The sequence below is a fragment of the Lissotriton vulgaris genome, chromosome 11 (assembly GCF_964263255.1).
Source record: "Lissotriton vulgaris chromosome 11, aLisVul1.2, whole genome shotgun sequence".
NCBI classification, from domain to species: Eukaryota; Metazoa; Chordata; class Amphibia; order Caudata; family Salamandridae; genus Lissotriton; species Lissotriton vulgaris.
This window is the reverse complement of record NC_141699.1, coordinates 921315175-921327843: the sequence shown is the minus strand read 5'-3', so window position 1 is coordinate 921327843 and position 12669 is coordinate 921315175.

Here is a 12669-nt window from a genome sequence, read left to right as displayed (position 1 = left end):
AGAAATGACACACAATCATCACCTACCCCAGGGACAACCAATAACAACATCAAATACCGTTACAACATTCATATCCCAGACAAAGTTTTAAATGCTACAGCTGAGTCAGCCAAGAACAGTTTTGAGCTTAAATGCATAACAAGAGTGTTGACTCACTTGGGTTTCCTGGTTTGGGCATCACCTACTAGGACAAAAATGCCCCATCGGCAGCCACTGCACACTGCAGGCTACTGTAACAAAGAACAAATGAAAGGCGTCCGGTAGCAACAGAAAATGAGAAGGCTTTGGCCATTGCAAGCACTGATCAACACTACCTCTGGAACAGCAGGGATCGCAAGGTCAATGCCAAGGGTTGCAATGAGAATGCCAGGGGCAAAGCTAATACCACTGGTGTCACCTTAAATGACATTTATGCGCTCTCACCTTCAGAAAATGAGTAAACAATAGGAATTTCAAGGGGAAGTTTAGCCTCTGAATGTAAAGTGAGAGACAGTTTATGAACCATGAATTTGCTTAAAAGAAATGACGAACATGGCAAATTGCTACCTTATAGAAAACAGTGACTTCTTTAAATTATCTGTGCTAGGTGAGAGCGTAACATTCAGAAAAAATATTATCTAATCATGTGCTGTAAAACACTTTTACAACTGAAACCCAGTTTCTGTCATTATGGAAATACCTAAATACACACATCTTCTTCATGCACCTGAAGATCCCCCGCCAACAAACTCTAAGTACACTCCTTCATTTTGGTGACTATAATCTTGGTGTGCTCTTCTATTTATAATACATTACTTATTATTCAACTATTTACCCTCCAGTTCCATGTAAAGCACACAAATGCCTCATGGGGACGGGGTACTGAATAAAACTGCCAAATACAAAAATGTGTCATATATACCCTGGTTATTGGACCCATATACTATTATGTGCATATGCGTGGATCCTCCATAAAAGCGGAGGAGCGCCGATCCACTGAAAGCAGATGAAAAATAAAAAGGTAATAAAACAATGTTATTATCATTTTGTTCATCACTGCCTTAGCAGCCTGAGCCATGGAGTCTTCGGCAGGGCGGGCTCGGCCATGGCAGGTAGGAGGGGTGGTGGGCACTTATAAGTGTGCATGTCAGTTTGGCCGGCTGCCTTAGGCCGCCCAAAAAGACATGCACACTTACATTTCTCCAACCCAGCTGTATTGCACAGCCGGGTGGGAGAAAAGCCACAGTCTCCCTCTGCCTGAGCAAGCATCAGACCAGCTCGCTCAGGTCAATCCAGGAGCTTCTCTCATGCTAGGTATAGCATGAGAGCAGAGTCTGAATTGGGTGGGGTGCACATGCTGTGGCCCATGGACTGCTGGGAGGAGAGCTGGAGAGGAGCACAGAGGTGGCTGGAAGCTGCAGGTAAGTCTTTTTTTTTTATTTCTTTTTCCTCTATTCCCCCCAAGCCGCCCTCGAAATTTAGATTGGCACCACCGCCACAGTACATGCATATATCTAACTATTGTTTGACATCATTTACATGTAAATGAATAGATGCTAGATATTTTCTTGGATCTTAAATCACAGATCCATAACTTTTTGGGTGAGGACAGCGACTTAATCATGGTTGAAAGCTAGAGAATACAGTCTAAACAATTTCAGCGACTTGAACCTTAAAACAGTGCACACAAATACAGTATGCATCAAACAAATGCACTCATTATGAATTATTTCATTTCATTTACAGCACAAGAAAAATACAAACAATACAGTTTTAATGGGAGCATTGGAACTTTTCAAAATGTTGGTTTATTTCAAAAAGACAAAGCATTATGTTTGACTAGCAAATCAATTTGTCTTTTTTGCGTCAAATGCATACTTTCTTTTTGTTGGTGCATTCCAGTGCTCTAATTGAGGCCCCCATTTTACTAGTGGATTCTCTTTGCATGTCGCGTAGTTCCTATAAATATATATTGGATCTGCTCGTTTAGACAACATATACTGTGGGATTGGGGTCCAGCCTGATTCCAGACACCCCCACCGTGTATGTTTGCCTGTATACTAGCTAGCTCACAGTGCCACTGTAAACTCCTCTTACCAAGGAGAGAATAGTTCTTGACAACTATCGAACATGACAACTCCGTTCCATCAGGGATCGTGGAAACAGTACAGTACTTTTTGCTCATTCACTCATGCTTACTTTGTTTCAGAGAGATACACGGAATACACGGTGGGGACGTTTTCAATAAGCGTTTATTGAACCAGCGTCATTCTAGTGTAAAATAGGTGTGCTGAAAAAACCATAAGACAAAAATAGATATAAATGATTATAAATACCAACAGAGTAAAAGGATGGTGATTTCTACCATAGTACTAAAACAATGAATACAGGTAGGTATAAAAATACATAACAGTAATAATGCGTACTGCTATGATGCAACCCTACCTAGATGTACCTAAGTGTACCTAGCATGTATGTAGGTGTAGAGCCAAGAATCCCTCTAGGATAAAGTCAACCCTACCACCTGAAGTGAGAGACTGTGGGACTCCGTCTTGGTCTTGAGATGGACAACCCACGAGGGATGTCAAACGACTGCAAGCTGGAGTGTCTGCGTGCAGGAACCTCAGCGTCGTGCATCAGTGTGTCATCATGGACATGCTTTTTCTCCTCTCCAACAAATCAAGCTAAGTATACCAACTTAAGGCCTGTTTTAGAATGTAATGAATTGCACATGATGTGTCATGGGGGGAGGACATCACTTCTATTGTCCTAATAGGCAACCATCTCTGAATTATATAGATGACTGGCAGCACAGTAGTCATCTATGTACATTGAAAGGAAACACTATTGCAGCAGTTCTTTTCAATGTACATAAACTTTGTTGTATAGCTGCCGTCAGTTTTGATGGCTATCCATCCCACATTTTCAATTTTCTTTTCAGAAACAAAATCCCAGAGTGACAGTTTTTAAAAAAAAAAAGAAAAAAGCTAACAAACTCCACGAGTTGGAAGTTATCTCCAAGGATGTGGTGGTCATTATTATGTTTTTCTCTCGGTTGCCACAACTGCTGTCGGAAGACTTTTTCTGCCAACTGAGCCAATGGGGTTTACAGAAACCTTGCCGTCCAACCATCTCTAATGAGGGGGGTAAGGCAAGAGTTTGACAGGCAGGAAACTCCTTCAGGATTGCGAGCTTTCAGCGAAATTGAATCTGGGCATAATTTTAAACCGGTAAGCCTGCAAAGTTGCAAAATTAATATGTACCCATCAAAACCTAGAAACTATATTGAATTAGAGAAAAAGGTATAATCCCTTTCTGGAATGCACTACCTTTAAATTGCATAGTATGGCCCTGTCATTGTTGCAGCACAGATCCTGTCATCCTGTGACATCCAACATCAGATCTAAGGAGAGGTTCCAATCATGGCTGAATACCCTCTTTGCTGAGCTGATATCCAACAGTAATCTGATTTGAAAAAAAGGTCTGCCTTGTCAGTGCTCACTCGTATACTGAGCAAAAGACAAGTGTATGCCCATGGCAATGTGTTTTAGTGAAGATGTAGTGATCTTGTGGATCTCCCCATAGTTTTCTGGATTTTAATTGGTAAATATGGTGCACAGACAAAATATCGATTTAAATTTCGATATACAATTATATCGAAGTTTAAATATAGAAGGGACATAATATAGAAGGTAAGTAATATCGACACTTTTAATATTGATATCAGTAATATCGAAGTTTTAAATATCGATGTCAGTAATATCGATGTAAATAATTTCGATGTTACTAATATCGATTTTTTAATAATTTTTGTTTATATTATAATGTATTTATTATGTTTTTTACTTTTTTTAATGTCATTTAATTAAATTTTGTATTGTAGTACTGTAGCGGGTTGTGGGTTTATAGGGGAATAGGGTGGGAAGTAATTTAATTATGTTGAATTAATTATTAATTAGTAGGAATTATTAATTATTTTTAATTAATTGGTAATTATTTTTAATTAATTGGTAATTCATTTTAATTAATTGATTAATTGATAAATATGTTCTGTAGCGGGTTATGGGTTTATAGGGGAATAGGGTGGGAAGTAATTTAATTATGTTAAATTAATTATTAATTAGTAGTTATTATTAATTAATTTTAAATAATTGGTAATTAAATGTAATTAATTGGTAATTCATTTTAATTAATTGATTAATTGATAAATATGTTCTGTAGCGGGTTGTGGGTTTATAGGGGAATAGGGTGGGAAGTAATTTAATTATTTTGAATTAATTATTAATTAGTAGGAATCATAAATTTATTTTAATTAATTGGTAATTAATTTTAATTAATTGGTAATTAATTTTAATTAATTGGTAATTAATTTTAATTAATTCTTTAATTGATAAATGTGTTCTGTTGCGGGTTGTGGGTTTATAGGGGAATATGGTGGGAAGTAATTTAAATGTAATTAAGTAATAATGTTATTAAATTAATTGTTTTGTTAATTATATAATTGTTAATTAATTATTAATTGGTAATTAAATATTATAAAATTGTATTTTTTTATATTTTGTTTGATTAAATATATTTTGCTAATCATGTTTTTAATAATTATGTATAGGTATTGTAAATGGTTTATATTTATTTAATAGTTCATATTTTTATTATTAAAAAAAAGCTTTAATTTATAAGTATGTTATTTTAACCCCTACGCTATCCAACACTTTCCCTACTGTTGCACTCTCTGGAGTGGGAATAGTAAATTTTACCCCTACGCTATCCAACACTTTCCCTACTGTTGCACTCTCTGGAGTGGGAATAGTAATTGTTACCCCTACGCTATCCAACACTTTCCCTACTGTTGCACTCTCTGGAGTGGGAATAGTAATTTTTACCCCTACGCTATCCAACACTTTCCCTACTGTTGCACTCTCTGGAGTGGGAATAGTAATTTTTACCCCTACGCTATCCAACACTTTCCCTACTGTTGCACTCTCTGGAGTGGGAATAGTAATTGTTACCCCTATGCTATCCAACACTTTCCCTACTGTTGCACTCTCTGGAGTTGGAATAGTAATTTTTACCCCTACGCCATCCAACACTGTTCCTACTGTTGCCCTCTCTGGAGTGGGAAAAGTAATTGTTACCCCTACGCTATCCAACACTTTCCCTACTGTTGCACTCTCTGGAGTTGGAATAGTAATTTTTACCCCTACGCCATCCAACACTGTCCCTACTGTTGCACTGTCTGGAGTGGGAATAGTAATTTTTACCCCTACGCCATCCAACACTTTCCCTACTGTTGCACTCTCTGGAGTTGGAATAGTAATTGTTACCCCTACGCTATCCAACACTTTCCCTACTGTTGCACTCTCTGGAGTTGGAATAGTAATTTTTACCCCTACGCTATCCAACACTATCCCTACTGTTGCACTCTCTGGAGTTGGAATAGTAATTGTTACCCCTACGCTATCCAACACTTTCCCTACTGTTGCACTCTCTGGAGTGGTAATAGTAATTTTTACCCCTACGCTATCCAACACTTTCCCTACTGTTGCACTCCCTGGAGTGGGAATAGTAATTTTTACCCGTACGCTATCCAACACTTTCCCTACTGTTGCACTCTCTGGGGTGGGAATAGTAATTGTTACCCCTACGCTATACAACACTTTCCCTACTGTTGCACTCTCTGGAGTGGGAATAGTAATTTTTACTCATACGCTATCTAAAATGTATTCAGTTTTTTGTAAATTAGTTTTATGTTGTTATTAATTGTTATTTATATTATTATTTTACGTATATAAATTTATTTGTAATTTATTATATTTTTATTTATTTATAAGTTATTAAAATAATTAATTTAGAGTTATTATTAATGAAAAATATACTATGTTTTATATCTTTATTATTATTAATTGTTATTACATTATTTATTAATTTTAAATATCAATATATATTTTTAAATATGTGTATTACATTTATAAGTATTATTTTGTTAATATTACAGTTTTATTTTATTAAAATAAAACGATATGTTACAAAAAACGATATTTTTGACATTCTATATTTTTTTCGGATATTTTTGAACTTACCTTGTTAGAGATAGGATCCCGATATTTTTCCCATCGATATTTTTGTTGCGATAATTTTGTATCTCGATATTTTTGTTTTCGAGATTTTGTCATAGATTCGGTAAATATTTATGGAATAGAGAAAACCTCCCCTTTCTATAAGGCAATGGTGTTGATCCCTGGGAATCGAGCAGGAGATGTAGCTCAGAGGTGGCTATAAATGTATTGACCCAACATCTCCTAAGTATACCAGATTTACATGCAGATAAGTGAGTCTCCTGAAGATGAGCAATGTCTGATTTGAATGATTTTAAGTATGCTATAATCTTCTATCTTCTCACATAGGTAGTGATGCTGACAGTGTTGAAAGATCATAAGAATACTGCTTTCTTTGCGCACATCTTGGTAGAGAGTAGGTGGTTATTTATTACAAAGAGTATATGGAATCTAATACTGCTGTTACGGAGCATATGAGTGACTAAATAATAGATTCTTATTGAAGCTGATGTTGTGGAAGATGCATCACAGAGTTTGCTATCTCACAGTGTATAATAGTAATATGAGTGGATGAAGCCTGAATTATTCCGCTTTAGAATTACTACTTCTTTATGAGGGTGCGCAACCCTTTGACATTCATGCAGACTGCTCTTCCCATATGTGCGAGAGAATGTCGGGATCTGTCACATGCCCAAGCAATATATAGTGTAGTATTGCTAGCTTTAAAGTGTTTAGATCAGGCAGTTAAAGACATGTGGTTGACTTCTTGGTGCTGTAGGTGAAGGAATAATGACTTTAGTGGGCATCTAGACTTATCCCTGTATCGTTTTAAATGTTCCATCTGTGACGTATCTCTTCTCATTGAAGGCCAAATTTTAATAATTGGTGATTGTTGTGTGCTCTGTGAAAATCTTGGCTCCTCTCAGGATGGGCACCTTGAAAAGGTCCTTGTACGCTGCATTCCTCACTGACCTGGAGAGCTATGCAGGTGGGAAATTAGTCTCCTGGCAGGTTGGCTCAAGCCAGACAGGTCAAAGGATAGAAACCAGATGAAGCACAAGCCACTGGTCCTCCAGGTTGAGGGTTGGACACAAGGCTAACAACCTTGTCCATAAAAACATTTGTTAGGGAAACATCAGTGAGAATCAATGAATCTTCAGGACACAAGAAGCTTCCAGAGCTATGGATAAGATATACATGAGTCACAGCAGTCAAAGCTGCAAAGGAACTACTGACAAGATGGCAGATGTTCTGTGTGCCAAATGCAAGACCAGAATCGGATTCCAGGACATACAGACTATATATGATACAGAAGAAAATGGCTCAAGTAATGGATCAGTGACAGAATATCGGAAACACAAGTATTAAGTGGACAGAATAGTGTGTCAAAAATATTGAGGACAAGAATATCGAGAAGGTAAGTGCAAATAGGTAAGTATAAATTTACTATTCTTAACACTAGGTCTACCAGCATTGAAGATATGTATATAGACAAGGCACATATATGTAGAGGTATATAAGGTAAAACTTTATTTACCCATAGAAAATGAACATCACGGTGTGTTTAGTATTTTGAGGCAAGATGGCGGCCGCATCTGCGACCGAGTGAGCTGGCTCCCGACTCCCTCCCCATCAACCCTTTCCCTCCTAAGCAATTTTGATGAAAATTGGAGGAATTACTTGCTGTGACACCTTCAGATGATCCTGGCGCTCTTGGCTCTGGTTGTGGGGGGTTCCGTTCCCCTTTAGGCTGGCTGCTAGCAGGACTCTTATCACGAAAGCTCCTCTAGCGCTGCCTCTTGGTGCAATTTTAGCAATGCCGCCAGAGACGGCTATCAAGATGGCTAATGCGCGGGGGTGCCATCAATCTCCGGGAGTCCTAGGAAAGGTGTTCTAGACCGTGCTGGAGACACTCCTGGTGATGGAGGATCCCGCTCTGCAAAGGGAACGTTGGGCGGATCACCAGGGGCTGGAGATCCATCAAAGAAAAGCAGTGTTTCCACCTGTGGGAAGTAGATGGTCCCCACTCTGTTTAAGGCACAATTGGTGAAAGACAAGGGGCGCGAGACCCGGTAATAGCTGGTAAAAAGAGTGCAAAAACCGGTGTCCCTCCACTTATTTCAGTGTCTCCCTCCATTTCCCTAGAAGGTGCACCTCAAGCAATGGAGCAAAGGGAGTCAGCTGGTAGGGCAATGAATGTGGAGATACCTGATCGGTGGCTTGAGTCTGTTATGGGTGATAACTCTCCCGGCGGTAGCAGAGAGGGTGATAATCCAATGACTCTGACTTTTGTGGATCATCATGTAGATGAAATCGACGAGCCTTTGAATATGCAGCAAGACCGGTGCATTATGGGAGATGGAGTCCCATTTAACCATAGGCAGATAAAGGATGCAGCTGATCTGACTTTTAGGGAAGTTGGCTGTACAGTAACTAATCCATCCTCATTCAAGGAGGAGGAGACTGCTGACAAATTCTATTCTTTGTTGGATCACTCCAGCCTTTCAGGCGAAAATAGTAATGGGAAAGACTGGGCTGGAGAAGTAGGCGATGTTAGCAGTGTGCACTGCGAAGAGTAGAGCGATAAGACCCTGATGAATCCAGGGACAGCCTGAGAGTTGAAAGATCAAGTCATTCCCCTGGAGCAAGAGGATGGCACCGCTGGGTCAATTATATGGGACTATTCTTTTTCAACTAAACTGGATGGCATTGAGGCTTCTTTAGGGGATGTATTGTCAGACACACTCTCCATAATTTATCGGAGTATCATGGCTCATCGTCCGGAGACAAGAGCAGTGTGGAAACTAACAGATCTTGAAAATAGATTGAGAAGAAACAATCTGCGAATTTTGGGTATTCCTGAAGGCAAGGCATCTACCGATACCAGTCAGTTCGTGATCAATCTCTTCGAAGAGGCGCTTCCTGAAACTTCAGCAACAATGGGACTGGAAAGTACAAGTACAGAGGGCTCGTCGATTCCCTTTTAACCAACCTAAAAAAGATGGACAGTCAGATAACTGCCCACATGCCATCCTTAACTGCCTTTACAATTTCTTGATTCAGAAAAGGGGGTGGTGATGAACAGAGTGTCTGAATTAAGCAGACCACTCTTACCCAGTCCAAAGATCGGGGCTTGATCCGTCACCGTTTTTTAGCTCACTGCACCATCCCAGCTCAGAACTTGGCTATATGCAAATTAGTCTGACCCTGGCCCAGTGCATCATGGGAACAGGGCAGACCAAACTACCAAGCCAATTCTTATACTGGGAAGGAAATAAGCTTCCGGGGACCGGTTTCTGGCATTTCAGCCGTCTTCGGCCTGGCTTGCTTGAATCCTGATGGTGCAATGAGCAAGGGACTCACATCTGAGTATACCCTTCCACGCTTATGGTGGACAAAAATGATTCAGAAAAGGGGGTGGTGATTAACAGAGTGTCTGAATTAAGCAGACCACTCTTACCCAGTCCAAAGATCAGGGCTTGATCCATCACCGTTTTTTAGCTCACTGCACCATCCCAGCTCAGAACTTGGCTATATGCAAATTAGTCTGACCCTGGCCCAGTGCATCATGGGAACAGGGCAGACCAAACTACCAAGCCAATTCTTATACTGGGAAGGAAACAAGCTTCCGGGGACCGGTTTCTGGGATGGGGCAGTGAGTTAAATAACGGTGATGGATCAAGCCCTGATCTTTGGACTGGGTAAGAGTGGTCTGCTTCATTCAGACACTCTGTTCATCACCACCCCCTTTTCTGAATCGTTTTTGGCCACTATAGGTGTGGCAGGGTATACTCAGACATGAGTCCCTTACTCACTGCTCCATCAGGATTCAAGCAAGCCGGGCCAACGACGGCTGAAATGCCAGAAACCGGTCCCCGGAAGCTTGTCTCCTTTCTGGTGAAGAATTGGCTTGGTAGTTTGGTCTGCCCTGTTCCCATGATGCACTGGGCCAGGGACAGACTGATTTGCATATAGCCAGGTTCTGAGCTGGGATGGGGCAGTGAGTTAAATAACGGTGATGGATCAAGCCCTGATCTTTGGACTGGGTAAGAGTGGTCTGCTTCATTCAGACACTCTGTTCATCACCACCCCCTTTTCTGAATCGTTTTTGGCCACTATAGGTGTGGCAGGGTATACTCAGACATGAGTCCCTTACTCACTGCTCCATCAGGATTCAAGCAAGCCGGGCCGACGACGGCTGAAATGCCAGAAACCGGTCCCCGGAAGCTTGTCTCCTTTCTGGTGAAGAATTGGCCTGGTAGTTTGGTCTGCCCTGTTCCCATGATGCACTGGGCCAGGGACAGACTGATTTGCATAAAGCCAGGTTCTGAGCTGGGATGGGGCAGTGAGTTAAATAACGGTGATGGATCAAGCCCTGATCTTTGGACTGGGTAAGAGTGGTCTGCTTCATTCAGACACTCTGTTCATCACCACCCCCTTTTCTGAATCGTTTTTGGCCACTATAGGTGTGGCAGGGTATACTCAGACATGAGTCCCTTACTCACTGCTCATCAGGATTCAAGCAAGCCGGGCCGACGACGGCTGAAATGCCAGAAACCGGTCCCCGGAAGCTTGTCTCCTTTCTGGTGAAGAATTGGCTTGGTAGTTTGGTCTGCCCTGTTCCCATGATGCACTGGGCCAGGGACAGACTGATTTGCATATAGCCAGGTTCTGAGCTGGGATGGGGCAGTGAGTTAAATAACGGTGATGGATCAAGCCCTGATCTTTGGACTGGGTAAGAGTGGTCTGCTTCATTCAGACACTCTGTTCATCACCACCCCCTTTTCTGAATCGTTTTTGGCCACTATAGGTGTGGCAGGGTATACTCAGACATGAGTCCCTTACTCACTGCTCCATCAGGATTCAAGCAAGCCGGGCCGACGACGGCTGAAATGCCAGAAACCGGTCCCCGGAAGCTTGTCTCCTTTCTGGTGAAGAATTGGCTTGGCAGTTTGGTCTGCCCTGTTCCCATGATGCACTGGGCCAGGGACAGACTGATTTGCATATAGCCAGGTTCTGAGCTGGGATGGGGCAGTGAGTTAAATAACGGTGATGGATCAAGCCCTGATCTTTGGACTGGGTAAGAGTGGTCTGCTTCATTCAGACACTCTGTTCATCACCACCCCCTTTTCTGAATCGTTTTTGGCCACTATAGGTGTGGCAGGGTATACTCAGACATGAGTCCCTTACTCACTGCTCCATCAGGATTCAAGCAAGCCGGGCCGACGACGGCTGAAATGCCAGAAACCGGTCCCCGGAAGCTTGTCTCCTTTCTGGTGAAGAATTGGCTTGGCAGTTTGGTCTGCCCTGTTCCCATGATGCACTGGGCCAGGGACAGACTGATTTGCATATAGCCAGGTTCTGAGCTGGGATGGGGCAGTGAGTTAAATAACGGTGATGGATCAAGCCCTGATCTTTGGACTGGGTAAGAGTGGTCTGCTTCATTCAGACACTCTGTTCATCACCACCCCCTTTTCTGAATCGTTTACAATTTCTTGGCCAGGGAGGCTCTTTATGACCTGGCCAGGCCTGATTGCAAAAGGTCTGGGAAGGGTTGTGTTTTTTTTGTGAGGCCTGACTTCTGTCAGATGACGGTTGAAAAAAGATGGTTAATGCGTCAACTAAATCCATCTATTCAGGCCAGGGGGGCTCAGGCCTTTCTGCTCAACCCCGCTAAGCTGAAGGTGGTCTTTCAGGGGTAAACACATTACTTCTAGTCATAAATTCAAGCAAAGGAATCCTTGCTTTCAATATAGTTTGTGGGGGATATCTATGTTTTCTTCGTCACCTATTGGGAAGGGATTATGTAGGCTATTTCAAAGTCTTTGGCTTTGTGTCCCTCTTATTTTGATACAGTATGGAATGTAATCTAAGGGGGGGGTTGAGTAGGTTGAAGGAGGGTTAAGGCTCAACTCAACATCACCTGGGACTGATGGTCCCCTTGCCTCATGTTGTGGGTGCTGGGGAGAGGGGTAGCGGGCGGTTTGGGTGGAAGGGGCAGCGGGTGGAGGACGAGGGATTGGGTGGGAGGGGGTGCAATGTTGTTGTTGTTTATATATTTTCATGATTCTCGGTATTTAAGGAAACAAGTAAATGTTGGCACAGCTGGGAAGTTCTGTAGGTATTATCAGCTTAGATTTAGGCAAGAATGTGGCACTCTTAAAGATGGCAGGTAGAAGGGGCGGAATGTCGATATGCTCATGGAATATCTGTGGCTTAAACGATAGGAAGAAAAAAGGATTACTGGCTAAATATATACAATTTATGAAGATTGAGCTGCCTTGCTTGCAAGAAGCTCATTTTCCCTGTAGCAAAAGTGGCTGGCTTAAGGAATGAGGTCATGATCTAAGGGCATATACACGGCAGGGTACTACTATTAGGGGAGTGGCAATTCTGGCCCGGCGCGGTCTTGGGAGATGTCCAAGAGTTAAGGTGGATCAATTGGGACGCTGGGCAATTACTGAATATATTGTCTGGGGTGCCCCCTTGACAATTTGTTCCATTTACAGGTCGAATCTGGACGATCCTGAAGTTTTGTATTATTTAAGTATCAAACTTGCTATGTGGACACATCCGTTAATCTTTTGCGGCAATTTTAATATTCATTTGGAGACTAATTTTAATTTGTCTAGTG